Source organism: Aulonocara sp. 'chitande type north' Nkhata Bay, linkage group LG5, assembly GCF_057382095.1.
Source record: "Aulonocara sp. 'chitande type north' Nkhata Bay isolate Kocher_YH1m ecotype deep benthic linkage group LG5, A_spYH_male_GT1.1, whole genome shotgun sequence".
In the NCBI taxonomy this organism is placed as follows: Eukaryota; Metazoa; Chordata; class Actinopteri; order Cichliformes; family Cichlidae; genus Aulonocara; species Aulonocara sp. 'chitande type north' Nkhata Bay.
Genome location: NC_141348.1, coordinates 1320727 through 1347739, shown reverse-complemented (window position 1 = coordinate 1347739; position 27013 = coordinate 1320727). Strand labels below are relative to the sequence as shown.

The 27013-nt window shown below is 58.2% G+C and overlaps 9 non-coding genes and 7 pseudogenes across 9 annotated transcripts; all 16 read right to left on the bottom strand.

The window, feature by feature from the left end:
• Positions 1-795: 795 nt before the first annotated feature.
• On the bottom strand, positions 796-914 carry LOC147329577 (5S ribosomal RNA). Its single transcript, XR_015129554.1, has one exon. It is a non-coding gene; the product is annotated as a 5S ribosomal RNA (ribosomal RNA).
• A 3122-nt stretch (positions 915-4036) lies between these two features.
• LOC147329576 (5S ribosomal RNA) lies at positions 4037-4155 on the bottom strand (annotated as a pseudogene).
• Positions 4156-4854: 699 nt separating this feature from the next.
• LOC147329575 (5S ribosomal RNA) lies at positions 4855-4973 on the bottom strand (annotated as a pseudogene).
• An 820-nt stretch (positions 4974-5793) lies between these two features.
• LOC147329574 (5S ribosomal RNA) lies at positions 5794-5912 on the bottom strand. The gene has a single exon (XR_015129553.1). It is a non-coding gene; the product is annotated as a 5S ribosomal RNA (ribosomal RNA).
• A 1843-nt stretch (positions 5913-7755) lies between these two features.
• Positions 7756-7874, bottom strand: LOC147329573 (5S ribosomal RNA). Its single transcript, XR_015129551.1, has one exon. It is a non-coding gene; the product is annotated as a 5S ribosomal RNA (ribosomal RNA).
• A 1135-nt stretch (positions 7875-9009) lies between these two features.
• LOC147329572 (5S ribosomal RNA) lies at positions 9010-9128 on the bottom strand. Its single transcript, XR_015129550.1, has one exon. It is a non-coding gene; the product is annotated as a 5S ribosomal RNA (ribosomal RNA).
• A 1098-nt stretch (positions 9129-10226) lies between these two features.
• Positions 10227-10345, bottom strand: LOC147329571 (5S ribosomal RNA; annotated as a pseudogene).
• A 704-nt stretch (positions 10346-11049) lies between these two features.
• Positions 11050-11168, bottom strand: LOC147329570 (5S ribosomal RNA; annotated as a pseudogene).
• A 1255-nt stretch (positions 11169-12423) lies between these two features.
• Positions 12424-12542, bottom strand: LOC147329569 (5S ribosomal RNA). The gene has a single exon (XR_015129549.1). It is a non-coding gene; the product is annotated as a 5S ribosomal RNA (ribosomal RNA).
• Positions 12543-16107: 3565 nt separating this feature from the next.
• LOC147329568 (5S ribosomal RNA) lies at positions 16108-16226 on the bottom strand (annotated as a pseudogene).
• A 3042-nt stretch (positions 16227-19268) lies between these two features.
• LOC147329567 (5S ribosomal RNA) lies at positions 19269-19387 on the bottom strand (annotated as a pseudogene).
• A 699-nt stretch (positions 19388-20086) lies between these two features.
• LOC147329566 (5S ribosomal RNA) lies at positions 20087-20205 on the bottom strand (annotated as a pseudogene).
• An 820-nt stretch (positions 20206-21025) lies between these two features.
• On the bottom strand, positions 21026-21144 carry LOC147329565 (5S ribosomal RNA). Its single transcript, XR_015129548.1, has one exon. It is a non-coding gene; the product is annotated as a 5S ribosomal RNA (ribosomal RNA).
• Positions 21145-22477: 1333 nt separating this feature from the next.
• On the bottom strand, positions 22478-22596 carry LOC147329564 (5S ribosomal RNA). Its single transcript, XR_015129547.1, has one exon. It is a non-coding gene; the product is annotated as a 5S ribosomal RNA (ribosomal RNA).
• Positions 22597-23968: 1372 nt separating this feature from the next.
• LOC147329563 (5S ribosomal RNA) lies at positions 23969-24087 on the bottom strand. The gene has a single exon (XR_015129545.1). It is a non-coding gene; the product is annotated as a 5S ribosomal RNA (ribosomal RNA).
• A 1284-nt stretch (positions 24088-25371) lies between these two features.
• LOC147329562 (5S ribosomal RNA) lies at positions 25372-25490 on the bottom strand. The gene has a single exon (XR_015129543.1). It is a non-coding gene; the product is annotated as a 5S ribosomal RNA (ribosomal RNA).
• Between the last annotated feature and the right edge of the window lie 1523 nt (positions 25491-27013).

Sequence of the window (27013 nt, the reverse complement as noted above, 5' to 3'; positions counted from 1 at the left end):
CACAGGCCCTGGTGTGGTGTAAGTGGCCTCATTAGCAAATAAGGCCCTGGTGTGGTGTAAGTGGCCTGAGCAAGAACCACAGGGCCTGGTTTGGTGAAGATGGCCTCGGCCAGAAGCGCAGGGCCTGGTGTGATGTGAGTGGCCTGAGCAAGAGCCACAGGCCCTGGTGTGGTGTAAGTGGCCTCATTCAGCAGCCACAGGCCCTGGTGTGGTGTAAGTGGCCTCAGCCAGGAGCCACATGCACTGGTGTGGTGTAAGTGGCCTCAGCCAGCAGCAAAAGGGCCCTGGTGTGGTGTAGGTGGCCTCAGCCAGCAGCCACAGGCCCTGGTGTGGTGTAAGTGGCATCAATAGCAACTAAGGCCCTGGTGTGGTGTAAGTGGCCTCAGCCAGCAGCCACAGGCCCTGGTGTGGTGTAGGTGGCCTCAGCCAGCAGCCACAGGCCCTGGTGTGGTGTAAGTGGCCTCAATAGCAACTAAGGCCCTGGTGTGGTGTAAGTGGCTTCAGCCAGCAGCCACAGGCTCTGGTGTGGTGTAACTGGCCTCAGCCAGCAGCCACAGGCCCTGGTGTGGTGTAAGTGGCCTCAGCCAGAGCCACAGGCCCTGATGTGGTGTAAGTGGCCCCAGCCGGTCACTCAGGCCCTGGTGTGGTGTAGGTGGCATCAGCTAGCAGCACAAGACATTGGAAAACAGCCAAAAGCAGTGTCGTTAATGTGCCCTCATTAATCGGCAGCTGCTTTTGGTCTTTTAATACACCCCTTCTCTGGATCAAAAGCGGTTCAATGACATGAAAATGAAAGGCTTACAGCACCAGGTATTCCCAGGCAGTCTCCCATCCAAGTACTAACCAAGCCCAGCCCTGCTTAGCTTCCGAGATCAGACGAGGTCGGGCGTGCTCAGGGTGGTATGGCCGTAAGCTGCTGGCGCCGGCACAATGTCTCAATTTATGGATTCAAGTGATTAGGTGGCAAGTACCTGAAGTTACGAAGACAATGCTATAACCATACCTGCATGTTTGCATAATACCCTAACCCAAAGGCTCAGTTTGGCATTTATCCAACAGCACAGGCCCTGGATTGTTGAAGATGGCCTCAGGAACCAGCACAGGGCCTGGTGTGTTGTACATGGCCACAGCAAGGAGCACAGGGCCTGGTTTGGTGAAGATGGCCTCGGCCAGAAGCGCAGGGCCTGGTGTGATGTGAGTGGCCTGAGCAAGAGCCACAGGCCTTGGTGTGGTGTAAGTGGCCTCAGCCAGCAGCCACAGGCCCTGGTGTGGTGTAAGTCGCCTCAGCCAGAAGCCACAGGCACTGGTGTGGTGTAAGTGGCCTCAGCCAGCAGCCACAGGCCCTGGTGTGGTGTAGGTGGCCTCAGCCAGCAGCCACAGGCCCTGGTGTGGTGTAAGTGGCCTCAGCCAGCAGCCACAGGCCCTGGTGTGGTGTAAGTGGCCTGAGCAAGAGCCACAGGCCCTGGTGTGGTGTAAGTGGCCTCAGCCAGCAGCCACAGGCCCTGGTGTGGTGTAAGTGGCCTGAGCAAGTGCCACAGGCCCTGGTGTGGTGTAAGTGGCCTGAGCAAGAACCACAGGGCCTGGTTTGGTGAAGATGGCCTCGGCCAGAAGCGCAGGGCCTGGTGTGATGTGAGTGGCCTGAGCAAGAGCCACAGGCCCTGGTGTGGTGTAAGTGGCCCCAGCCGGTCACTCAGGCCCTGGTGTGGTGTAAGTCGCCTCAGCCAGAAGCCACAGGCACTGGTGTGGTGTAAGTGGCCTCAGCCAGCAGCCACAGGCCCTGGTGTGGTGTAGGTGGCCTCAGCCAGCAGCCACAGGCCCTGGTGTGGTGTAAGTGGCCTCAGCCAGCAGCCACAGGCCCTGGTGTGGTGTAAGTGGCCTGAGCAAGAGCCACAGGCCCTGGTGTGGTGTAAGTGGCCTCAGCCAGCAGCCACAGGCCCTGGTGTGGTGTAAGTGGCCTGAGCAAGTGCCACAGGCCCTGGTGTGGTGTAAGTGGCCTGAGCAAGAACCACAGGGCCTGGTTTGGTGAAGATGGCCTCGGCCAGAAGCGCAGGGCCTGGTGTGATGTGAGTGGCCTGAGCAAGAGCCACAGGCCCTGGTGTGGTGTAAGTGGCCCCAGCCGGTCACTCAGGCCCTGGTGTGGTGTAGGTGGCATCAGCCAGCAGCCACAGGCCCTGGTGTGGTGTAAGTCGCCTCAGCCAGAAGCCACAGGCACTGGTGTGGTGTAAGTGGCCTCAGCCAGCAGCAAAAGGGCCCTGGTGTGGTGTAAGTCGCCTCAGCCAGCAGCCACAGGCCCTGGTGTGGTGTAGGTGGCCTCAGCCAGCAGCCACAGGCCCTGGTGTGGTGTAAGTGGCCTCAGCCAGCAGCCACAGGCCCTGGTGTGGTGTAAGTGGCCTCAGCCAGCAGCCACAGGCCCTGGTGTGGTGTAAGTGGCCTCAGCCAGTGCCACAGGCCCTGGTGTGGTGTAAGTGGCCTGAGCAAGAGCCACAGAACCTGGTGTGGTGTAATTGGCCTCAGCCAGCAGCCACAGGCCCTGGTGTGGTGTAAGTCGCCTCAGACAGAAGCCACAGGCACTGGTGTGGTGTAAGTGGCCTCAGCCAGCAGCAAAAGGGCCCTGGTGTGGTGTAAGTCGCCTCAGCCAGCAGCCACAGGCCCTGGTGTGGTGTAGGTGGCCTCAGCCACCAGCCACAGGCCCTGGTGTGGTGTAAGTGGCCTCAGCCAGCAGCCACAGGCCCTGGTGTGGTGTAAGTGGCCTGAGCAAGAGCCACAGACCCTGGTGTGGTGTAATTGGCCTCAGCCAGCAGCCACAGGCCCTGGTGTGGTGTAAGTCGCCTCAGCCAGCAGCCACAAGCCCTTGTGTGGTGTAATTGGCCTCAGCCAGCAGCCACAGGCCCTGGTGTGGTGTAAGTCGCCTCAGACAGAAGCCACAGGCACTGGTGTGGTGTAAGTGGCCTCAGCCAGCAGCAAAAGGGCCCTGGTGTGGTGTAAGTCGCCTCAGCCAGCAGCCACAGGCCCTGGTGTGGTGTAGGTGGCCTCAGCCACCAGCCACAGGCCCTGGTGTGGTGTAAGTGGCCTCAGCCAGCAGCCACAGGCCCTGGTGTGGTGTAAGTGGCCTGAGCAAGAGCCACAGGGCCTGGTTTGGTGAAGATGGCCTCGGCCAGAAGCGCAGGGCCTGGTGTGATGTGAGTGGCCTGAGCAAGAGCCACAGGCCCTGGTGTGGTGTAAGTGGCCTCAGCCAGCAGCCACAGGCCCTGGTGTGGTGTAAGTCGCCTCAGCCAGAAGCCACAGGCACTGGTGTGGTGTAAGTGGCCTCTGCCAGCAGCAAAAGGGCCCTGGTGTGGTGTAAGTCGCCTCAGCCAGCAGCCACAGGCCCTGGTGTGGTGTAGATGGCCTCAGCCAGCAGCCACAGGCCCTGGTGTGGTGTAAGTGGCCTCAGCCAGAAGCACAGGGCCTGGTGTGATATGAGTGGCCTGAGCAAGAGCCACAGGCCCTGGTGTGGTGTAAGTGGCCTGAGCAAGAGCCACAGGCCCTGGTGTGGTGTAAGTGGCCTGAGCAAGAGCCACAGGCCCTGGTGTGGTGTAGGTGGCCTCAGCCAGCAGCCACAGGCCCTGGTGTGGTGTAGGTGGCCTCAGCCAGCAGCCACAAGCCCTTGTGTGGTGTAAGTGGCCTCAGCCAGCAGCCACAGGCCCTGGTGTGGTGTAAGTGGCCTCGGCCAGTGCCACAGGCCCTGGTGTGGTGTAAGTGGCCTGAGCAAGAGCCACAGACCATGGTGTGGTGTAATTGGCCTCAATAGCAACTAAGGCCCTGGTGTGGTGTAAGTGGCCTCAGCCAGAGCCACAGGCCCTGATGTGGTGTAAGTGGCCCCAGCCGGTCACTCAGGCCCTGGTGTGGTGTAGGTGGCATCAGCTAGCAGCACAAGACATTGGAAAACAGCCAAAAGCAATGTCGTTAATGTGCCCTCATTAATGGGCAGCTGCTTTTGGTCTTTTAATACACCCCTTCTCTGGATCAAAAGCGGTTCAATGACATTAAAATGAAAGGCTTACAGCACCAGGTATTCCCAGGCAGTCTCCCATCCAAGTACTAACCAAGCCCAGCCCTTCTCAGCTTCCGAGATCAGACGAGGTCGGGCGTGCTCAGGGTGGTATGGCCGTAAGCTGCTGGCCCCAGCACAATGTCTCAATTTATGGATTCAGGTGATTAGGTGGCAAGTACCTGAAGTTACGAAGACAATCCTATAACCCTACCTTCATGTTTGCATAATACCCTAACCCAAAGGCTCAGTTTAGCATTTATCCAACAGCACAGGCCCTGGATTGTTGAAGATGGCCTCAGGAACCAGCACAGGGCCTGGTGTGTTGTACATGGCCACAGCTAGCAGCACAGGGCCTGGTTTGGTGAAGATGGCCTCGGCCAGAAGCGCAGGGCCTGGTGTGATGTGAGTGGCCTGAGCAAGAGCCACAGGCCCTGGTGTGGTGTAATTGGCCTCAATAGCAACTAAGGCCCTGGTGTGGTGTAAGTGGCCTGAGCAAGAGCCACATACCCTGGTGTGGTGTAATTGGCCTCAATAGCAACTAAGGCCCTGGTGTGGTGTAGGTGGCCTCAGCCAGCAGCCACAGGCCCTGGTGTGGTGTAAGTGGCCTCAGCCAGAGCAACAGGCCCTGATGTGGTGTAAGTGGCCCCAGCCGGTCACTCAGGCCCTGGTGTGGTGTAGGTGGCATCAGCTAGCAGCACAAGACATTGGAAAACAGCCAAAAGCAATGTCGTTAATGTGCCCTCATTAATGGGGAGCTGCTTCTGGTCTTTTAATACACCCCTTCTCTGGATCAAAAGCGGTTCAATGACATGAAAATGAAAGGCTTACAGCACCAGGTATTCCCAGGCAGTCTCCCATCCAAGTACTAACCAAGCCCAGCACTGCTTAGCTTCCGAGATCAGACGAGGTCGGGCGTGCTCAGGGTGGTATGGCCGTAAGCTGCTGACCCCAGCACAATGTCTCAATTTATGGATTCAAGTGATTAGGTGGCAAGTACCTGAAGTTACGAAGACAATCCTATAACCATACCTGCATGTTTGCATAATACCCTAACCAAAAGGCTCAGTTTGGCATTTATCCAACAGCACAGGCCCTGGATTGTTGAAGATGGCCTCAAGAACCAGCACAGGACCTGGTGTGTTTTACATGGCCACACCAAGCAGCACAGGGCCTGGTTTGGTGAAGATGGCCTCAGCAAGCAGCCACAGGCCCTGGTTTGGTGTAAGTGGCCTCAGCTAGCAGCCACAGGCCCTGGTGTGGTATGAGTGGCCTCAGCCAGCAGCCACAGGCCCTGGTGTGGTCTAAGTGGCCTCAGCCAGTGCCACAGGCCCTGGTGTGGTGTAAGTGGCCTAAGCCAGAGCCACAGGCCCTGGTGTGGTGTAAGTGGCCTAAGCCAGAGCCACAGGCCCTGGTGTGGTGTAAGTGGCCTCAATAGCAAATAAGGCCCTGGTGTGGTGTAAGTGGCCTGAGCAAGAGCCACAGGCCCTGGTGTGGTGTAGGTGGCCTCAGCCAGCAGCCACAGGCCCTGGTGTGGTGTAAGTGGCCTCAGCCAGAGCCACAGCCCCTGATGTGGTGTAAGTGGCCCCAGCCGGTCACTCAGGCCCTGGTGTGGTGTAGGTGGCATCAGCTAGCAGCACAAGACATTGGAAAAGAGCCAAAAGCAATGTGATTAATGTGCCCTTATTAATGGGCAGCTGCTTTTGGTCTTTTAATACACCCCTTCTCTGGATCAAAAGCGGTTCAATGACATGAAAATGAAAGGCTTACAGCACCAGGTATTCCCAGGCAGTCTCCCATCCAAGTACTAACCAAGCCCAGCCCTGCTTAGCTTCCGAGATCAGACGAGGTCGGGCGTGCTCAGGGTGGTATGGCCGTAAGCTGCTGGGCCCAGCACAATGTCTCAATTTATGGATTCAAGTGATTAGGTGGCAAGTACCTGAAGTTACGAAGACAATCCTATAACCATACCTGCATGTTTGCATAATACCCTAACCCAAAGGCTCAGTTTGGCATTTATCCAACAGCACAGGCCCTGGATTGTTGAAGATGGCCTCAGGAAACAGCACAGGGCCTGGTGTGTTGTACATGGCCACAGCAAGCAGCACAGGGCCTGGTTTGGTGAAGATGGCCTCAGCCAGAAGCACAGGGCCTGGTGTGATATGAGTGGCCTGAGCAAGAGCCACAGGCCCTGGTGTGGTGTAAGTGGCCTGAGCAAGAGCCACAGGCCCTGGTGTGGTGTAAGTGGCCTGAGCAAGAGCCACAGGCCCTGGTGTGGTGTAGGTGGCCTCAGCCAGCAGCCACAGGCCCTGGTGTGGTGTAGGTGGCCTCAGCCAGCAGCCACAAGCCCTTGTGTGGTGTAAGTGGCCTCAGCCAGCAGCCACAGGCCCTGGTGTGGTGTAAGTGGCCTCAGCCAGTGCCACAGGCCCTGGTGTGGTGTAAGTGGCCTGAGCAAGAGCCACAGACCATGGTGTGGTGTAATTGGCCTCAATAGCAACTAAGGCCCTGGTGTGGTGTAGGTGGCCTAAGCCAGCAGCCACAGGCCCTGGTGTGGTGTAAGTGGCCTCAGCCAGCAGCCAAAGGCCCTGGTGTGGTGTAAGTCGCCTCAGCCAGAAGCCACAGGCACTGGTGTGGTGTAAGTGGCCTCAGCCAGCAGCAAAAGGGCCCTGGTGTGGTGTAAGTCGCCTCAGCCAGCAGCCACAGGCCCTGGTGTGGTGTATGTGGCCTCAGCCAGCAACTAAGGCCCTGGTGTGGTGTAAGTGGCCTCAGCCAGCAGCCACAGGCCCTGGTGTGGTGTAAGTGGCCTGAGCAAGAGCCACAGGCCCTGGTGTGGTGTAAGTGGCCTGAGCAAGAGCCACAGACCCTGGTGTGGTGTAATTGGCCTCAATAGCAACTAATGCCCTGGTGTGGTGTAGGTGGCCTCAGCCAGTGCCACAGGCCCTGGTGTGGTGTAAGTGGCCTCAGCCAGCAGCCACAGGCCCTGGTGTGGTGTAAGTGGCCTCAGCCAGAGCCACAGGCCCTGATGTGGTGTAAGTGGCCCCAGCCGGTCACTCAGGCCCTGGTGTGGTGTAGGTGGCCTCAGCCACCAGCCACAGGCCCTGGTGTGGTGTAAGTGGCCTCAGCCAGCAGCCACAGGCCCTGGTGTGGTGTAAGTGGCCTCAGCCAGCAGCCACAGGCCCTGGTGTGGTGTAAGTGGCCTGAGCAAGAGCCACAGGCCCTGGTGTGGTGTAAGTGGCCTGAGCGAGAGCCACAGACCCTGGTGTGGTGTAATTGGCCTCAATAGCAACTAATGCCCTGGTGTGGTGTAGGTGGCCTCAGCCAGCAGCCACAGGCCCTGGTGTGGTGTAAGTGGCTTGAGCAAGAGCCACAGGCCCTGGTGTGGTGTAAGTGGCCTGAGCAAGAGCCACAGACCCTGGTGTGGTGTAATTGGCCTCAATAGCAACTAATGCCCTGGTGTGGTGTAGGTGGCCTCAGCCAGCAGCCACAGGCCCTGGTGTGGTGAAAGTGGCCTCAGCCAGAGCCACAGGCCCTGACGTGGTGTAAGTGGCCCCAGCCGGTCACTCAGGCCCTTGTGTGGTGTAGGTTGCATCAGCTAGCAGCACAAGACATTGGAAAAGAGCCAAAAGCAGTGTCGTTAATGTGCCCTCATTAATGGGCAGCTGCTTTTGGTCTTTTAATACACCCCTTCTCTGGATCAAAAGCGGTTCAATGACATGAAAATGAAAGGCTTACAGCACCAGGTATTCCCAGGCAGTCTCCCATCCAAGTACTAACCAAGCCCAGCCCTGCTTAGCTTCCGAGATCAGACGAGGTCGGGCGTGCTCAGGGTGGTATGGCCGTAAGCTGCTGGCACCAGCACAATGTCTCAATTTATGGATTCAAGTGATTAGGTGGCAAGTACCTGAAGTTACGAAGACAATGCTATAACCATACCTGCATGTTTGCATAATACCCTAACCCAAAGGCTCAGTTTGGCATTTATCCAACAGCACAGGCCCTGGATTGTTGAAGATGGCCTCAGGAACCAGCACAGGGCCTGGTGTGTTGTACATGGCCACAGCAAGCAGCACAGGGCCTGGTTTGGTGAAGATGGCCTCGGCCAGAAGCGCAGGGCCTGGTGTGATGTGAGTGGCCTGAGCAAGAGCCACAGGCCTTGGTGTGGTGTAAGTGGCCTCAGCCAGCAGCAACAGGCCCTGGTGTGGTGTAAGTCGCCTCAGCCAGAAGCCACAGGCACTGGTGTGGTGTAAGTGGCCTCAGCCAGCAGCCACAGGCCCTGGTGTGGTGTAGGTGGCCTCAGCCAGCAGCCACAGGCCCTGGTGTGGTGTAGGTGGCCTCAGCCAGCAGCCACAGGCCCTGGTGTGGTGTAAGTGGCCTCAGCCAGCAGCCACAGGCCCTGGTGTGGTGTAAGTGGCCTGAGCAAGAGCCACAGGCCCTGGTGTGGTGTAAGTGGCCTGAGCAAGAGCCACAGACCCTGGTGTGGTGTAATTGGCCTCAATAGCAACTAATGCCCTGGTGTGGTGTAGGTGGCCTCAGCCAGCAGCCACAGGCCCTGGTGTGGTGTAAGTGGCCTCAGCCAGCAGCCACAGGCCCTGGTGTGGTGTAAGTGGCCTGAGCAAGTGCCACAGGCCTGGTGTGGTGTAAGTGGCCTGAGCAAGAGCCACAGACCCTGGTGTGGTGTAATTGGCCTCAATAGCAACTAAGGCCCTGGTGTGGTGTAGGTGGCCTCAGCCAGCAGCCACAGGCCCTGGTGTGGTGTAAGTGGCCTCAGCCAGAGCCACAGACCCTGATGTGGTGTAAGTGGCCCCAGCCGGTCACTCAGGCCCTGGTGTGGTGTAGGTGGCATCAGCTAGCAGCACAAGACATTGGAAAACAGCCAAAAGCATTGTCGTTAATGTGCCCTCATTAATGGGCAGCTGCTTTTGGTCTTTTAATACACCCCTTCTCTGGATCAAAAGCGGTTCAATGACATGAAAATGAAAGGCTTACAGCACCAGGTATTCCCAGGCAGTCTCCCATCCAAGTACTAACCAAGCCCAGCCCTGCTTAGCTTCCGAGATCAGACGAGGTCGGGCGTGCTCAGGGTGGTATGGCCGTAAGCTGCTGGCCCCAGCACAATGTCTCAATTTATGGATTCAAGTGATTAGGTGGCAAGTACCTGAAGTTACGAAGACAATCCTATAACCATACCTGCATGTTTGCATAATACCCTAACCCAAAGGCTCAGTTTGGCATTTATCCAACAGCACAGGCCCTGGATTGTTGAAGATGGCCTCAGGAACCAGCACAGGGCCTGGTGTGTTGTACATGGCCACAGCAAGCAGCACAGGGCCTGGTTTGGTGAAGATGGCCTCGGCCAGAAGCGCAGGGCCTGGTGTGATGTGAGTGGCCTGAGCAAGAGCCACAGGCCTTGGTGTGGTGTAAGTGGCCTCAGCCAGCAGCCACAGGCCCTGGTGTGGTGTAAGTCGCCTCAGCCAGAAGCCACAGGCACTGGTGTGGTGTAAGTGGCCTCAGCCAGCAGCAAAAGGGCCCTGGTGTGGTGTAAGTCGCCTCAGCCAGCAGCCACAGGCCCTGGTGTGGTGTAAGTCGCCTCAGCCAGAAGCCACAGGCCCTGGTGTGGTGTAAGTGGCCTCAGCCAGCAGCCACAGGCCCTGGTGTGGTGTAAGTGGCCTCAGCCAGCAGCCACAGGCCCTGGTGTGGTGTAAGTGGCCTCAGCCAGTGCCACAGGCCCTGGTGTGGTGTAAGTGGCCTGAGCAAGAGCCACAGACCCTGGTGTGGTGTAATTGGCCTCAGCCAGCAGCCACAGGCCCTGGTGTGGTGTAAGTGGCCTCAATAGCAACTAAGGCCCTGGTGTGGTGTAAGTGGCCTGAGCAAGAGCCACATACCCTGGTGTGGTGTAATTGGCCTCAATAGCAACTAAGGCCCTGGTGTGGTGTAGGTGGCCTCAGCCAGCAGCCACAGGCCCTGGTGTGGTGTAAGTGGCCTCAGCCAGAGCAACAGGCCCTGATGTGGTGTAAGTGGCCCCAGCCGGTCACTCAGGCCCTGGTGTGGTGTAGGTGGCATCAGCTAGCAGCACAAGACATTGGAAAACAGCCAAAAGCAATGTCGTTAATGTGCCCTCATTAATGGGGAGCTGCTTCTGGTCTTTTAATACACCCCTTCTCTGGATCAAAAGCGGTTCAATGACATGAAAATGAAAGTCTTACAGCACCAGGTATTCCCAGGCAGTCTCCCATCCAAGTACTAACCAAGCCCAGCCCTGCTTAGCTTGCGAGATCAGACGAGGTCAGGCGTGCTCAGGGTGGTATGGCCGTAAGCTGCTGGCCCCAGCACAATGTCTCAATTTATGGATTCAAGTGATTAGGTGGCAAGTACCTGAAGTTACGAAGACAATCCTATAACCATACCTGCATGTTTGCATAATACCCTAACCAAAAGGCTCAGTTTGGCATTTATCCAACAGCACAGGCCCTGGATTTTTGAAGATGGCCTCAAGAACCAGCACAGGACCTGGTGTGTTTTACATGGCCACAGCAAGCAGCACAGGGCCTGGTTTGGTGAAGATGGCCTCAGCAAGCAGCCACAGGCCCTGGTTTGGTGTAAGTGGCCTCAGCTAGCAGCCACAGGCCCTGGTGTGGTGTGAGTGGCCTCAGCCAGCAGCCACAGGCCCTGGTGTGGTCTAAGTGGCCTCAGCCAGTGCCACAGGCCCTGGTGTGGTGTAAGTGGCCTAAGCCAGAGCCACAGGCCCTGGTGTGGTGTAAGTGGCCTCAATAGCAAATAAGGCCCTGGTGTGGTGTAGGTGGCCTCAGCCAGCAGCCACAGGCCCTGGTGTGGTGTAAGTGGCCTCAGCCAGCAGCCACAGGCCCTGGTGTGGTGTAGGTGGCATCAGCTAGCAGCACAAGACATTGGAAAACAGCCAAAAGCAGTGTCGTTAATGTGCCCTCATTAATGGGCAGCTGCTTTTGGTCTTTTAATACACCCCTTCTCTGGATCAAAAGCGGTTCAATGACATGAAAATGAAAGGCTTACAGCACCAGGTATTCCCAGGCAGTCTCCCATCCAAGTACTAACCAAGGCCAGCCCTGCTTAGCTTCCGAGATCAAACGAGGTCGGGCGTGCTCAGGGTGGTATGGCCGTAAGCTGCTGGCACCAGCACAATGTCTCAATTTATGGATTCAAGTGATTAGGTGGCAAGTACCTGAAGTTACGAAGACAATGCTATAACCATACCTGCATGTTTGCATAATACCCTAACCCAAAGGCTCAGTTTGGCATTTATCCAACAGCACAGGCCCTGGATTGTTGAAGATGGCCTCAAGAACCAGCACAGGACCTGGTGTGTTTTACATGGCCACAGCAAGCAGCACAGGGCCTGGTTTGGTGAAGATGGCCTCAGCAAGCAGCCACATGCCCTGGTTTGGTGTAAGTGGCCTCAGCTAGCAGCCACAGGCCCTGGTGTGGTATGAGTGGCCTCAGCCAGCAGCCACAGGCCCTGGTGTGGTCTAAGTGGCCTCAGCCAGTGCCACAGGCCCTGGTGTGGTGTAAGTGGCCTAAGCCAGAGCCACAGGCCCTGGTGTGGTGTAAGTGGCCTAAGCCAGAGCCACAAGCCCTGGTGTGGTGTAAGTGGCCTCAATAGCAAATAAGGCCCTGGTGTGGTGTAAGTGGCCTGAGCAAGAACCACAGGGCCTGGTTTGGTGAAGATGGCCTCGGCCAGAAGCGCAGGGCCTGGTGTGATGTGAGTGGCCTGAGCAAGAGCCACAGGCCCTGGTGTGGTGTAAGTGGCCTCATTCAGCAGCCACAGGCCCTGGTGTGGTGTAAGTGGCCTCAGCCAGGAGCCACATGCACTGGTGTGGTGTAAGTGGCCTCAGCCAGCAGCAAAAGGGCCCTGGTGTGGTGTAGGTGGCCTCAGCCAGCAGCCACAGGCCCTGGTGTGGTGTAAGTGGCATCAATAGCAACTAAGGCCCTGGTGTGGTGTAAGTGGCCTCAGCCAGCAGCCACAGGCCCTGGTGTGGTGTAGGTGGCCTCAGCCAGCAGCCACAGGCCCTGGTGTGGTGTAAGTGGCCTCAATAGCAACTAAGGCCCTGGTGTGGTGTAAGTGGCTTCAGCCAGCAGCCACAGGCTCTGGTGTGGTGTAACTGGCCTCAGCCAGCAGCCACAGGCCCTGGTGTGGTGTAAGTGGCCTCAGCCAGAGCCACAGGCCCTGATGTGGTGTAAGTGGCCCCAGCCGGTCACTCAGGCCCTGGTGTGGTGTAGGTGGCATCAGCTAGCAGCACAAGACATTGGAAAACAGCCAAAAGCAGTGTCGTTAATGTGCCCTCATTAATGGGCAGCTGCTTTTGGTCTTTTAATACACCCCTTCTCTGGATCAAAAGCGGTTCAATGACATGAAAATGAAAGGCTTACAGCACCAGGTATTCCCAGGCAGTCTCCCATCCAAGTACTAACCAAGCCCAGCCCTGCTTAGCTTCCGAGATCAGACGAGGTCGGGCGTGCTCAGGGTGGTATGGCCGTAAGCTGCTGGCGCCGGCACAATGTCTCAATTTATGGATTCAAGTGATTAGGTGGCAAGTACCTGAAGTTACGAAGACAATGCTATAACCATACCTGCATGTTTGCATAATACCCTAACCCAAAGGCTCAGTTTGGCATTTATCCAACAGCACAGGCCCTGGATTGTTGAAGATGGCCTCAGGAACCAGCACAGGGCCTGGTGTGTTGTACATGGCCACAGCAAGGAGCACAGGGCCTGGTTTGGTGAAGATGGCCTCGGCCAGAAGCGCAGGGCCTGGTGTGATGTGAGTGGCCTGAGCAAGAGCCACAGGCCTTGGTGTGGTGTAAGTGGCCTCAGCCAGCAGCCACAGGCCCTGGTGTGGTGTAAGTCGCCTCAGCCAGAAGCCACAGGCACTGGTGTGGTGTAAGTGGCCTCAGCCAGCAGCCACAGGCCCTGGTGTGGTGTAGGTGGCCTCAGCCAGCAGCCACAGGCCCTGGTGTGGTGTAGGTGGCCTCAGCCAGCAGCCACAGGCCCTGGTGTGGTGTAAGTGGCCTCAGCCAGCAGCCACAGGCCCTGGTGTGGTGTAAGTGGCCTGAGCAAGAGCCACAGGCCCTGGTGTGGTGTAAGTGGCCTCAGCCAGCAGCCACAGGCCCTGGTGTGGTGTAAGTGGCCTGAGCAAGTGCCACAGGCCCTGGTGTGGTGTAAGTGGCCTGAGCAAGAACCACAGGGCCTGGTTTGGTGAAGATGGCCTCGGCCAGAAGCGCAGGGCCTGGTGTGATGTGAGTGGCCTGAGCAAGAGCCACAGGCCCTGGTGTGGTGTAAGTGGCCCCAGCCGGTCACTCAGGCCCTGGTGTGGTGTAGGTGGCATCAGCCAGCAGCCACAGGCCCTGGTGTGGTGTAAGTCGCCTCAGCCAGAAGCCACAGGCACTGGTGTGGTGTAAGTGGCCTCAGCCAGCAGCAAAAGGGCCCTGGTGTGGTGTAAGTCGCCTCAGCCAGCAGCCACAGGCCCTGGTGTGGTGTAGGTGGCCTCAGCCAGCAGCCACAGGCCCTGGTGTGGTGTAAGTGGCCTCAGCCAGCAGCCACAGGCCCTGGTGTGGTGTAAGTGGCCTCAGCCAGCAGCCACAGGCCCTGGTGTGGTGTAAGTGGCCTCAGCCAGTGCCACAGGCCCTGGTGTGGTGTAAGTGGCCTGAGCAAGAGCCACAGAACCTGGTGTGGTGTAATTGGCCTCAGCCAGCAGCCACAGGCCCTGGTGTGGTGTAAGTCGCCTCAGACAGAAGCCACAGGCACTGGTGTGGTGTAAGTGGCCTCAGCCAGCAGCAAAAGGGCCCTGGTGTGGTGTAAGTCGCCTCAGCCAGCAGCCACAGGCCCTGGTGTGGTGTAGGTGGCCTCAGCCACCAGCCACAGGCCCTGGTGTGGTGTAAGTGGCCTCAGCCAGCAGCCACAGGCCCTGGTGTGGTGTAAGTGGCCTGAGCAAGAGCCACAGACCCTGGTGTGGTGTAATTGGCCTCAGCCAGCAGCCACAGGCCCTGGTGTGGTGTAAGTCGCCTCAGCCAGCAGCCACAAGCCCTTGTGTGGTGTAATTGGCCTCAGCCAGCAGCCACAGGCCCTGGTGTGGTGTAAGTCGCCTCAGACAGAAGCCACAGGCACTGGTGTGGTGTAAGTGGCCTCAGCCAGCAGCAAAAGGGCCCTGGTGTGGTGTAAGTCGCCTCAGCCAGCAGCCACAGGCCCTGGTGTGGTGTAGGTGGCCTCAGCCACCAGCCACAGGCCCTGGTGTGGTGTAAGTGGCCTCAGCCAGCAGCCACAGGCCCTGGTGTGGTGTAAGTGGCCTGAGCAAGAGCCACAGGGCCTGGTTTGGTGAAGATGGCCTCGGCCAGAAGCGCAGGGCCTGGTGTGATGTGAGTGGCCTGAGCAAGAGCCACAGGCCCTGGTGTGGTGTAAGTGGCCTCAGCCAGCAGCCACAGGCCCTGGTGTGGTGTAAGTCGCCTCAGCCAGAAGCCACAGGCACTGGTGTGGTGTAAGTGGCCTGAGCAAGAGCCACAGAACCTGGTGTGGTGTAATTGGCCTCAGCCAGCAGCCACAGGCCCTGGTGTGGTGTAAGTCGCCTCAGACAGAAGCCACAGGCACTGGTGTGGTGTAAGTGGCCTCAGCCAGCAGCAAAAGGGCCCTGGTGTGGTGTAAGTCGCCTCAGCCAGCAGCCACAGGCCCTGGTGTGGTGTAGGTGGCCTCAGCCACCAGCCACAGGCCCTGGTGTGGTGTAAGTGGCCTCAGCCAGCAGCCACAGGCCCTGGTGTGGTGTAAGTGGCCTGAGCAAGAGCCACAGACCCTGGTGTGGTGTAATTGGCCTCAGCCAGCAGCCACAGGCCCTGGTGTGGTGTAAGTCGCCTCAGCCAGCAGCCACAAGCCCTTGTGTGGTGTAATTGGCCTCAGCCAGCAGCCACAGGCCCTGGTGTGGTGTAAGTCGCCTCACACAGAAGCCACAGGCACTGGTGTGGTGTAAGTGGCCTCAGCCAGCAGCAAAAGGGCCCTGGTGTGGTGTAAGTCGCCTCAGCCAGCAGCCACAGGCCCTGGTGTGGTGTAGGTGGCCTCAGCCACCAGCCACAGGCCCTGGTGTGGTGTAAGTGGCCTCAGCCAGCAGCCACAGGCCCTGGTGTGGTGTAAGTGGCCTGAGCAAGAGCCACAGGGCCTGGTTTGGTGAAGATGGCCTCGGCCAGAAGCGCAGGGCCTGGTGTGATGTGAGTGGCCTGAGCAAGAGCCACAGGCCCTGGTGTGGTGTAAGTGGCCTCAGCCAGCAGCCACAGGCCCTGGTGTGGTGTAAGTCGCCTCAGCCAGAAGCCACAGGCACTGGTGTGGTGTAAGTGGCCTCTGCCAGCAGCAAAAGGGCCCTGGTGTGGTGTAAGTCGCCTCAGCCAGCAGCCACAGGCCCTGGTGTGGTGTAGATGGCCTCAGCCAGCAGCCACAGGCCCTGGTGTGGTGTAAGTGGCCTCAGCCAGAAGCACAGGGCCTGGTGTGATATGAGTGGCCTGAGCAAGAGCCACAGGCCCTGGTGTGGTGTAAGTGGCCTGAGCAAGAGCCACAGGCCCTGGTGTGGTGTAAGTGGCCTGAGCAAGAGCCACAGGCCCTGGTGTGGTGTAGGTGGCCTCAGCCAGCAGCCACAGGCCCTGGTGTGGTGTAGGTGGCCTCAGCCAGCAGCCACAAGCCCTTGTGTGGTGTAAGTGGCCTCAGCCAGCAGCCACAGGCCCTGGTGTGGTGTAAGTGGCCTCGGCCAGTGCCACAGGCCCTGGTGTGGTGTAAGTGGCCTGAGCAAGAGCCACAGACCATGGTGTGGTGTAATTGGCCTCAATAGCAACTAAGGCCCTGGTGTGGTGTAAGTGGCCTCAGCCAGAGCCACAGGCCCTGATGTGGTGTAAGTGGCCCCAGCCGGTCACTCAGGCCCTGGTGTGGTGTAGGTGGCATCAGCTAGCAGCACAAGACATTGGAAAACAGCCAAAAGCAATGTCGTTAATGTGCCCTCATTAATGGGCAGCTGCTTTTGGTCTTTTAATACACCCCTTCTCTGGATCAAAAGCGGTTCAATGACATTAAAATGAAAGGCTTACAGCACCAGGTATTCCCAGGCAGTCTCCCATCCAAGTACTAACCAAGCCCAGCCCTTCTCAGCTTCCGAGATCAGACGAGGTCGGGCGTGCTCAGGGTGGTATGGCCGTAAGCTGCTGGCCCCAGCACAATGTCTCAATTTATGGATTCAGGTGATTAGGTGGCAAGTACCTGAAGTTACGAAGACAATCCTATAACCCTACCTTCATGTTTGCATAATACCCTAACCCAAAGGCTCAGTTTAGCATTTATCCAACAGCACAGGCCCTGGATTGTTGAAGATGGCCTCAGGAACCAGCACAGGGCCTGGTGTGTTGTACATGGCCACAGCTAGCAGCACAGGGCCTGGTTTGGTGAAGATGGCCTCGGCCAGAAGCGCAGGGCCTGGTGTGATGTGAGTGGCCTGAGCAAGAGCCACAGGCCCTGGTGTGGTGTAATTGGCCTCAATAGCAACTAAGGCCCTGGTGTGGTGTAAGTGGCCTGAGCAAGAGCCACATACCCTGGTGTGGTGTAATTGGCCTCAATAGCAACTAAGGCCCTGGTGTGGTGTAGGTGGCCTCAGCCAGCAGCCACAGGCCCTGGTGTGGTGTAAGTGGCCTCAGCCAGCAGCCACAGGCCCTGGTGTGGTGTAAGTGGCCTGAGCAAGAGCCACAGGCCCTGGTGTGGTGTAAGTGGCCTCAGCCAGCAGCCACAGGCCCTGGTGTGGTGTAAGTGGCCTGAGCAAGTGCCACAGGCCCTGGTGTGGTGTAAGTGGCCTGAGCAAGAACCACAGGGCCTGGTTTGGTGAAGATGGCCTCGGCCAGAAGCGCAGGGCCTGGTGTGATGTGAGTGGCCTGAGCAAGAGCCACAGGCCCTGGTGTGGTGTAAGTGGCCTCAGCCAGCAGCCACAGGCCCTGGTGTGGTGTAAGTGGCCTCAGCCAGAAGCCACAGGCACTGGTGTGGTGTAAGTGGCCTCAGCCAGCAGCAAAAGGGCCCTGGTGTGGTGTAGGTGGCCTCAGCCAGCAGCCACAGGCCCTGGTGTGGTGTAAGTGGCCTCAATAGCAACTAAGGCCCTGGTGTGGTGTAAGTGGCTTCAGCCAGCAGCCACAGGCTCTGGTGTGGTGTAACTGGCCTCAGCCAGCAGCCACAGGCCCTGATGTGGTGTAAGTGGCCCCAGCCGGTCACTCAGGCCCTGGTGTGGTGTAGGTGGCATCAGCCAGCAGCCACAGGCCCTGGTGTGGTGTAAGTCGCCTCAGCCAGAAGCCACAGGCACTGGTGTGGTGTAAGTGGCCTCAGCCAGCAGCAAAAGGGCCCTGGTGTGGTGTAAGTCGCCTCAGCCAGCAGCCACAGGCCCTGGTGTGGTGTAGGTGGCCTCAGCCAGCAGCCACAGGCCCTGGTGTGGTGTAAGTGGCCTCAGCCAGCAGCCACAGGCCCTGGTGTGGTGTAAGTGGCCTCAGCCAGCAGCCACAGGCCCTGGTGTGGTGTAAGTGGCCTCAGCCAGTGCCACAGGCCCTGGTGTGGTGTAAGTGGCCTGAGCAAGAGCCACAGACCCTGGTGTGGTGTAATTGGCCTCAGCCAGCAGCCACAGGCCCTGGTGTGGTGTAAGTCGCCTCAGACAGAAGCCACAGGCACTGGTGTGGTGTAAGTGGCCTCAGCCAGCAGCAAAAGGGCCCTGGTGTGGTGTAAGTCGCCTCAGCCAGCAGCCACAGGCCCTGGTGTGGTGTAGGTGGCCTCAGCCACCAGCCACAGGCCCTGGTGTGGTGTAAGTGGCCTCAGCCAGCAGCCACAGGCCCTGGTGTGGTGTAAGTTGCCTGAGCAAGAGCCACAGACCCTGGTGTGGTGTAATTGGCCTCAGCCAGCAGCCACAGGCCCTGGTGTGGTGTAAGTCGCCTCAGCCAGCAGCCACAAGCCCTTGTGTGGTGTAATTGGCCTCAGCCAGCAGCCACAGGCCCTGGTGTGGTGTAAGTCGCCTCAGACAGAAGCCACAGGCACTGGTGTGGTGTAAGTGGCCTCAGCCAGCAGCCAAAGGGCCCTGGTGTGGTGTAAGTCGCCTCAGCCAGCAGCCACAGGCCCTGGTGTGGTGTAGGTGGCCTCAGCCACCAGCCACAGGCCCTGGTGTGGTGTAAGTGGCCTCAGCCAGCAGCCACAGGCCCTGGTGTGGTGTAAGTGGCCTGAGCAAGAGCTACAGGGCCTGGTTTGGTGAAGATGGCCTCGGCCAGAAGCGCAGGGCCTGGTGTGATGTGAGTGGCCTGAGCAAGAGCCACAGGCCCTGGTGTGGTGTAAGTGGCCTCAGCCAGCAGCCACAGGCCCTGGTGTGGTGTAAGTCGCCTCAGCCAGAAGCCACAGGCACTGGTGTGGTGTAAGTGGCCTCAGCCAGCAGCAAAAGGGCCCTGGTGTGGTGTAAGTCGCCTCAGCCAGCAGCCACAGGCCCTGGTGTGGTGTAGATGGCCTCAGCCAGCAGCCACAGGCCCTGGTGTGGTGTAAGTGGCCTCAGCCAGCAGCCACAGGCCCTGGTGTGGTGTAAGTGGCCTCAGCCAGAAGCACAGGGCCTGGTGTGATATGAGTGGCCTGAGCAAGAGCCACAGGCCCTGGTGTGGTGTAAGTGGCCTGAGCAAGAGCCACAGGCCCTGGTGTGGTGTAAGTGGCCTGAGCAAGAGCCACAGGCCCTGGTGTGGTGTAGGTGGCCTCAGCCAGCAGCCACAGGCCCTGGTGTGGTGTAGGTGGCCTCAGCCAGCAGCCACAAGCCCTTGTGTGGTGTAAGTGGCCTCAGCCAGCAGCCACAGGCCCTGGTGTGGTGTAAGTGGCCTCGGCCAGTGCCACAGGCCCTGGTGTGGTGTAAGTGGCCTGAGCAAGAGCCACAGACCATGGTGTGGTGTAATTGGCCTCAATAGCAACTAAGGCCCTGGTGTGGTGTAAGTGGCCTCAGCCAGCAGCCACAGGCCCTGGTGTGGTGTAAGTGGCCTCAGCCAGAGCCACAGGCCCTGATGTGGTGTAAGTGGCCCCAGCCGGTCACTCAGGCCCTGGTGTGGTGTAGGTGGCATCAGCTAGCAGCACAAGACATTGGAAAACAGCCAAAAGCAATGTCGTTAATGTGCCCTCATTAATGGGCAGCTGCTTTTGGTCTTTTAATACACCCCTTCTCTGGATCAAAAGCGGTTCAATGACATTAAAATGAAAGGCTTACAGCACCAGGTATTCCCAGGCAGTCTCCCATCCAAGTACTAACCAAGCCCAGCCCTTCTCAGCTTCCGAGATCAGACGAGGTCGGGCGTGCTCAGGGTGGTATGGCCGTAAGCTGCTGGCCCCAGCACAATGTCTCAATTTATGGATTCAGGTGATTAGGTGGCAAGTACCTGAAGTTACGAAGACAATCCTATAACCCTACCTTCATGTTTGCATAATACCCTAACCCAAAGGCTCAGTTTAGCATTTATCCAACAGCACAGGCCCTGGATTGTTGAAGATGGCCTCAGGAACCAGCACAGGGCCTGGTGTGTTGTACATGGCCACAGCTAGCAGCACAGGGCCTGGTTTGGTGAAGATGGCCTCGGCCAGAAGCGCAGGGCCTGGTGTGATGTGAGTGGCCTGAGCAAGAGCCACAGGCCCTGGAGTGGTGTAATTGGCCTCAATAGCAACTAAGGCCCTGGTGTGGTGTAAGTGGCCTGAGCAAGAGCCACATACCCTGGTGTGGTGTAATTGGCCTCAATAGCAACTAAGGCCCTGGTGTGGTGTAGGTGGCCTCAGCCAGCAGCCACAGGCCCTGGTGTGGTGTAAGTGGCCTCAGCCAGAGCAACAGGCCCTGATGTGGTGTAAGTGGCCCCAGCCGGTCACTCAGGCCCTGGTGTGGTGTAGGTGGCATCAGCTAGCAGCACAAGACATTGGAAAAGAGCCAAAAGCAATGTCGTTAATGTGCCCTCATTAATGGGGAGCTGCTTGTGGTCTTTTAATACACCCCTTCTCTGGATCAAAAGCGGTTCAATGACATGAAAATGAAAGGCTTACAGCACCAGGTATTCCCAGGCAGTCTCCCATCCAAGTACTAACCAAGCCCAGCGCTGCTTAGCTTCCGAGATCAGACGAGGTCGGGCGTGCTCAGGGTGGTATGGCCGTAAGCTGCTGACCCCAGCACAATGTCTCAATTTATGGATTCAAGTGATTAGGTGGCAAGTACCTGAAGTTACGAAGACAATCCTATAACCATACCTGCATGTTTGCATAATACCCTAACCAAAAGGCTCAGTTTGGCATTTATCCAACAGCACAGGCCCTGGATTGTTGAAGATGGCCTCAAGAACCAGCACAGGACCTGGTGTGTTTTACATGGCCACACCAAGCAGCACAGGGCCTGGTTTGGTGAAGATGGCCTCAGCAAGCAGCCACAGGCCCTGGTTTGGTGTAAGTGGCCTCAGCTAGCAGCCACAGGCCCTGGTGTGGTATGAGTGGCCTCAGCCAGCAGCCACAGGCCCTGGTGTGGTCTAAGTGGCCTCAGCCAGTGCCACAGGCCCTGGTGTGGTGTAAGTGGCCTAAGCCAGAGCCACAGGCCCTGGTGTGGTGTAAGTGGCCTAAGCCAGAGCCACAGGCCCTGGTGTGGTGTAAGTGGCCTCAATAGCAAATAAGGCCCTGGTGTGGTGTAAGTGGCCTGAGCAAGAGCCACAGGCCCTGGTGTGGTGTAGGTGGCCTCAGCCAGCAGCCACAGGCCCTGGTGTGGTGTAAGTGGCCTCAGCCAGAGCCACAGCCCCTGATGTGGTGTAAGTGGCCCCAGCCGGTCACTCAGGCCCTGGTGTGGTGTAGGTGGCATCAGCTAGCAGCACAAGACATTGGAAAAGAGCCAAAAGCAATGTGATTAATGTGCCCTTATTAATGGGCAGCTGCTTTTGGTCTTTTAATACACCCCTTCTCTGGATCAAAAGCGGTTCAATGACATGAAAATGAAAGGCTTACAGCACCAGGTATTCCCAGGCAGTCTCCCATCCAAGTACTAACCAAGCCCAGCCCTGCTTAGCTTCCGAGATCAGACGAGGTCGGGCGTGCTCAGGGTGGTATGGCCGTAAGCTGCTGGGCCCAGCACAATGTCTCAATTTATGGATTCAAGTGATTAGGTGGCAAGTACCTGAAGTTACGAAGACAATCCTATAACCATACCTGCATGTTTGCATAATACCCTAACCCAAAGGCTCAGTTTGGCATTTATCCAACAGCACAGGCCCTGGATTGTTGAAGATGGCCTCAGGAAACAGCACAGGGCCTGGTGTGTTGTACATGGCCACAGCAAGCAGCACAGGGCCTGGTTTGGTGAAGATGGCCTCAGCCAGAAGCACAGGGCCTGGTGTGATATGAGTGGCCTGAGCAAGAGCCACAGGCCCTGGTGTGGTGTAAGTGGCCTGAGCAAGAGCCACAGGCCCTGGTGTGGTGTAAGTGGCCTGAGCAAGAGCCACAGGCCCTGGTGTGGTGTAGGTGGCCTCAGCCAGCAGCCACAGGCCCTGGTGTGGTGTAGGTGGCCTCAGCCAGCAGCCACAAGCCCTTGTGTGGTGTAAGTGGCCTCAGCCAGCAGCCACAGGCCCTGGTGTGGTGTAAGTGGCCTCAGCCAGTGCCACAGGCCCTGGTGTGGTGTAAGTGGCCTGAGCAAGAGCCACAGACCATGGTGTGGTGTAATTGGCCTCAATAGCAACTAAGGCCCTGGTGTGGTGTAGGTGGCCTAAGCCAGCAGCCACAGGCCCTGGTGTGGTGTAAGTGGCCTCAGCCAGCAGCCAAAGGCCCTGGTGTGGTGTAAGTCGCCTCAGCCAGAAGCCACAGGCACTGGTGTGGTGTAAGTGGCCTCAGCCAGCAGCAAAAGGGCCCTGGTGTGGTGTAAGTCGCCTCAGCCAGCAGCCACAGGCCCTGGTGTGGTGTATGTGGCCTCAGCCAGCAACTAAGGCCCTGGTGTGGTGTAAGTGGCCTCAGCCAGCAGCCACAGGCCCTGGTGTGGTGTAAGTGGCCTGAGCAAGAGCCACAGGCCCTGGTGTGGTGTAAGTGGCCTGAGCAAGAGCCACAGACCCTGGTGTGGTGTAATTGGCCTCAATAGCAACTAATGCCCTGGTGTGGTGTAGGTGGCCTCAGCCAGTGCCACAGGCCCTGGTGTGGTGTAAGTGGCCTCAGCCAGCAGCCACAGGCCCTGGTGTGGTGTAAGTGGCCTCAGCCAGAGCCACAGGCCCTGATGTGGTGTAAGTGGCCCCAGCCGGTCACTCAGGCCCTGGTGTGGTGTAGGTGGCATCAGCTAGCAGCACAAGACATTGGAAAAGAGCCAAAAGCAATGTCGTTAATGTGCCCTCATTAATGGGGAGCTGCTTTTGGTCTTTTAATACACCCCTTCTCTGGATCAAAAGCGGTTCAATGACATGAAAATGAAAGGCTTACAGCACCAGGTATTCCCAGGCAGTCTCCCATCCAAGTACTAACCAAGCCCAGCCCTGCTTAGCTTCCGAGATCAGACGAGGTCGGGCGTGCTCAGGGTGGTATGGCCGTAAGCTGCTGGCCCCAGCACAATGACTCAATTTATGGATTCAAGTGATTAGGTGGCAAGTACCTGAAGTTACGAAGACAATCCTATAACCATACCTGCATGTTTGCATAATACCCTAACCAAAAGGCTCAGTTTGGCATTTATCCAACAGCACAGGCCCTGGATTGTTGAAGATGGCCTCAGGAACCAGCACAGGGCCTGGTGTGTTGTACATGGCCACAGCTAGCAGCACAGGGCCTGGTTTGGTGAAGATGGCCTCGGCCAGAAGAGCAGGGCCTGGTGTGATCTGAGTGGCCTGAGCAAGAGCCACAGGCCCTGGTGTGGTGTAAGTGGCCCCAGCCGGTCACTCAGGCCCTGGTGTGGTGTAAGTGGCCTCAGCCAGCAGCCACAGGCCCTGGTGTGGTGTAAGAGGCCTCAGCCAGTGCCACAGGCCCTGGTGTGGTGTAAGTGGCCTGAGCAAGAGCCACAGGCCCTGGTGTGGTGTAAGTGGCCTGAGCAAGAGCCACAGACCCTGGTGTGGTGTAATTGGCCTCAGCCAGCAGCCACAGGCCCTGGTGTGGTGTAAGTCGCCTCAGACAGAAGCCACAGGCACTGGTGTGGTGTAAGTGGCCTCAGCCAGCAGCAAAAGGGCCCTGGTGTGGTGTAAGTCGCCTCAGCCAGCAGCCACAGGCCCTGGTGTGGTGTAGGTGGCCTCAGCCACCAGCCACAGGCCCTGGTGTGGTGTAAGTGGCCTCAGCCAGCAGCCACAGGCCCTGGTGTGGTGTAAGTGGCCTCAGCCAGCAGCCACAGGCCCTGGTGTGGTGTAAGTGGCCTCAGCCAGTGCCACAGGCCCTGGTGTGGTGTAAGTGGCCTGAGCAAGAGCCACAGGCCCTGGTGTGGTGTAAGTGGCCTGAGCAAGAGCCACAGACCCTGGTGTGGTGTAATTGGCCTCAATAGCAACTAATGCCCTGGTGTGGTGTAGGTGGCCTCAGCCAGCAGCCACAGGCCCTGGTGTGGTGTAAGTGGCCTGAGCAAGAGCCACAGGCCCTGGTGTGGTGTAAGTGGCCTGAGCAAGAGCCACAGACCCTGGTGTGGTGTAATTGGCCTCAATAGCAACTAATGCCCTGGTGTGGTGTAGGTGGCCTCAGCCAGCAGCCACAGGCCCTGGTGTGGTGAAAGTGGCCTCAGCCAGAGCCACAGGCCCTGATGTGGTGTAAGTGGCCCCAGCCGGTCACTCAGGCCCTTGTGTGGTGTAGGTTGCATCAGCTAGCAGCACAAGACATTGGAAAAGAGCCAAAAGCAGTGTCGTTAATGTGCCCTCATTAATGGGCAGCTGCTTTTGGTCTTTTAATACACCCCTTCTCTGGATCAAAAGCGGTTCAATGACATGAAAATGAAAGGCTTACAGCACCAGGTATTCCCAGGCAGTCTCCCATCCAAGTACTAACCAAGCCCAGCCCTGCTTAGCTTCCGAGATCAGACGAGGTCGGGCGTGCTCAGGGTGGTATGGCCGTAAGCTGCTGGCCCCAGCACAATGTCTCAATTTATGGATTCAAGTGATTAGGTGGCAAGTACCTGAAGTTACGAAGACAGTCCTATAACCATACCTGCATGTTTGCATAATACCCTAACCCAAAGGCTCAGTTTGGCATTTATCCAACAGCACAGGCCCTGGATTGTTGAAGATGGCCTCAGGAACCAGCACAGGGCCTGGTGTGTTGTACATGGCCACAGCAAGGAGCACAGGGCCTGGTTTGGTGAAGATGGCCTCGGCCAGAAGCGCAGGGCCTGGTGTGATGTGAGTGGCCTGAGCAAGAGCCACAGGCCTTGGTGTGGTGTAAGTGGCCTCAGCCAGCAGCCACAGGCCCTGGTGTGGTGTAAGTCGCCTCAGCCAGAAGCCACAGGCACTGGTGTGGTGTAAGTGGCCTCAGCCAGCAGCCACAGGCCCTGGTGTGGTGTAGGTGGCCTCAGCCAGCAGCCACAGGCCCTGGTGTGGTGTAGGTGGCCTCAGCCAGCAGCCACAGGCCCTGGTGTGGTGTAAGTGGCCTCAGCCAGCAGCCACAGGCCCTGGTGTGGTGTAAGTGGCCTCAGCCAGTGCCACAGGCCCTGGTGTGGTGTAAGTGGCCTGAGCAAGAGCCACAGGCCCTGGTGTGGTGTAAGTGGCCTCAGCCAGTGCCACAGGGCCTGGTGTGGTGTAAGTGGCCTGAGCAAGAGCCACAGGCCCTGGTGTGGTGTAAGTGGCCTGAGCAAGAGCCACAGACCCTGGTGTGGTGTAAGTGGCCTCAGCCAGTGCCACAGGCCCTGGTGTGGTGTAAGTGGCCTGAGCAAGAGCCACAGGCCCTGGTGTGGTGTAAGTGGCCTCAGCCAGTGCCACAGGCCCTGGTGTGGTGTAAGTGGCCTGAGCAAGAGCCACAGGCCCTGGTGTGGTGTAAGTGGCCTGAGCAAGTGCCACAGGCCTGGTGTGGTGTAAGTGGCCTGAGCAAGAGCCACAGACCCTGGTGTGGTGTAATTGGCCTCAATAGCAACTAAGGCCCTGGTGTGGTGTAGGTGGCCTCAGCCAGCAGCCACAGGCCCTGGTGTGGTGTAAGTGGCCTCAGCCAGAGCCACAGGCCCTGATGTGGTGTAAGTGGCCCCAGCCGGTCACTCAGGCCCTGGTGTGGTGTAGGTGGCATCAGCTAGCAGCACAAGACATTGGAAAAGAGCCAAAAGCAATGTCGTTAATGTGCCCTCATTAATGGGCTTTTGGTCTTTTAATACACCCCTTCTCTGGATCAAAAGCGGTTCAATGACATGAAAATGAAAGGCTTACAGCACCAGGTATTCCCAGGCAGTCTCCCATCCAAGTACTAACCAAGCCCAGCCCTGCTTAGCTTCCGAGATCAGACGAGGTCGGGCGTGCTCAGGGTGGTATGGCCGTAAGCTGCTGGCCCCAGCACAATGACTCAATTTATGGATTCAAGTGATTAGGTGGCAAGTACCTGAAGTTACGAAGACAATCCTATAACCATACCTGCATGTTTGCATAATACCCTAACCAAAAGGCTCAGTTTGGCATTTATCCAACAGCACAGGCCCTGGATTGTTGAAGATGGCCTCAGGAACCAGCACAGGGCCTGGTGTGTTGTACATGGCCACAGCTAGCAGCACAGGGCCTGGTTTGGTGAAGATGGCCTCGGCCAGAAGAGCAGGGCCTGGTGTGATGTGAGTGGCCTGAGCAAGAGCCACAGGCCCTGGTGTGGTGTAAGTGGCCCCAGCCGGTCACTCAGGCCCTGGTGTGGTGTAAGTGGCCTCAGCCAGCAGCCACAGGCCCTGGTGTGGTGTAAGAGGCCTCAGCCAGTGCCACAGGCCCTGGTGTGGTGTAAGTGGCCTGAGCAAGAGCCACAGGCCCTGGTGTGGTGTAAGTGGCCTGAGCAAGAGCCACAGGCCCTGGTGTGGTGTAAGTGGAATCAGCCAGCAGCCACAGGCCCTGGTGTGGTGTAAGTGGCCTGAGCCAGAGCCACAGGCCCTGGTGTGGTGTAACTGGCCTGAATAGCAAATAAGGCCCTGGTGTGGTGTAAGTGGCCTCAGCCAGAGCCACAGGCCCTGGTGTGGTGTAAGTGGCCTCAATAGCAACTAAGGCCCTGGTGTGGTGTAAGTGGCCTCAGCCAACAGCCACAGGCCCTGGTATGGTGTAAGTGGCCTCAGCCAGCAGCCACAGGCCCTGGTGTGGTGTAAGTGGCCAGAAGCGCAGGGCCTGGTGTGATGTGAGTGGCCTGAGCAAGAGCCACAGACCCTGGTGTGGTGTAATTGGCCTCAATAGCAACTAAGGCCCTGGTGTGGTGTATGTGGCCTCAGCCAGCAGCCACAGGCCCTGGTGTGGTGTAAGTGGCCTCAGCCAGAGCCACAGGCCCTGATGTGGTGTAAGTCGCCTCAGCTAGCAGCACAGGGCCTGGTTTGGTGAAGATGGCCTCGGCCAGAAGCACAGGACCTGGTTTGATATGAGTGGCCTGAGCCAGCAGCCACAGGCCCTGGTGTGGTGTAAGTGGCCTCAGCCAGCAGCAACAGGCCCTGGTGTGGTGTAAGTCGCCTCAGCCAGAAGCCACAGGCACTGGTGTGGTGTAAGTGGCCTCAGCCAGCAGCAACAGGCCCTGGTGTGGTGTAAGTCGCCTCAGCAAGCAGCCACAGGCCCTGGTGTGGTATAGGTGGTCTCAGCCAGCAGCCACAGGCCCTGGTGTGGTGTAAGTGGCCTCAGCCAGCAGCCACAGGCCCTGGTGTGGTGTAAGTGGCCTCAGCAAGAGCCACAGACCCTGGTGTGGTGTAATTGGCCTAAGCCAGAGCCACAGGCCCTGGTGTGGTGTAAGTGGCCTGAGCAAGAACCACAGGGCCTGGTTTGGTGAAGATGGCCTCGGCCAGAAGCGCAGGGCCTGGTGTGATGTGAGTGGCCTGAGCAAGAGCCACAGGCCCT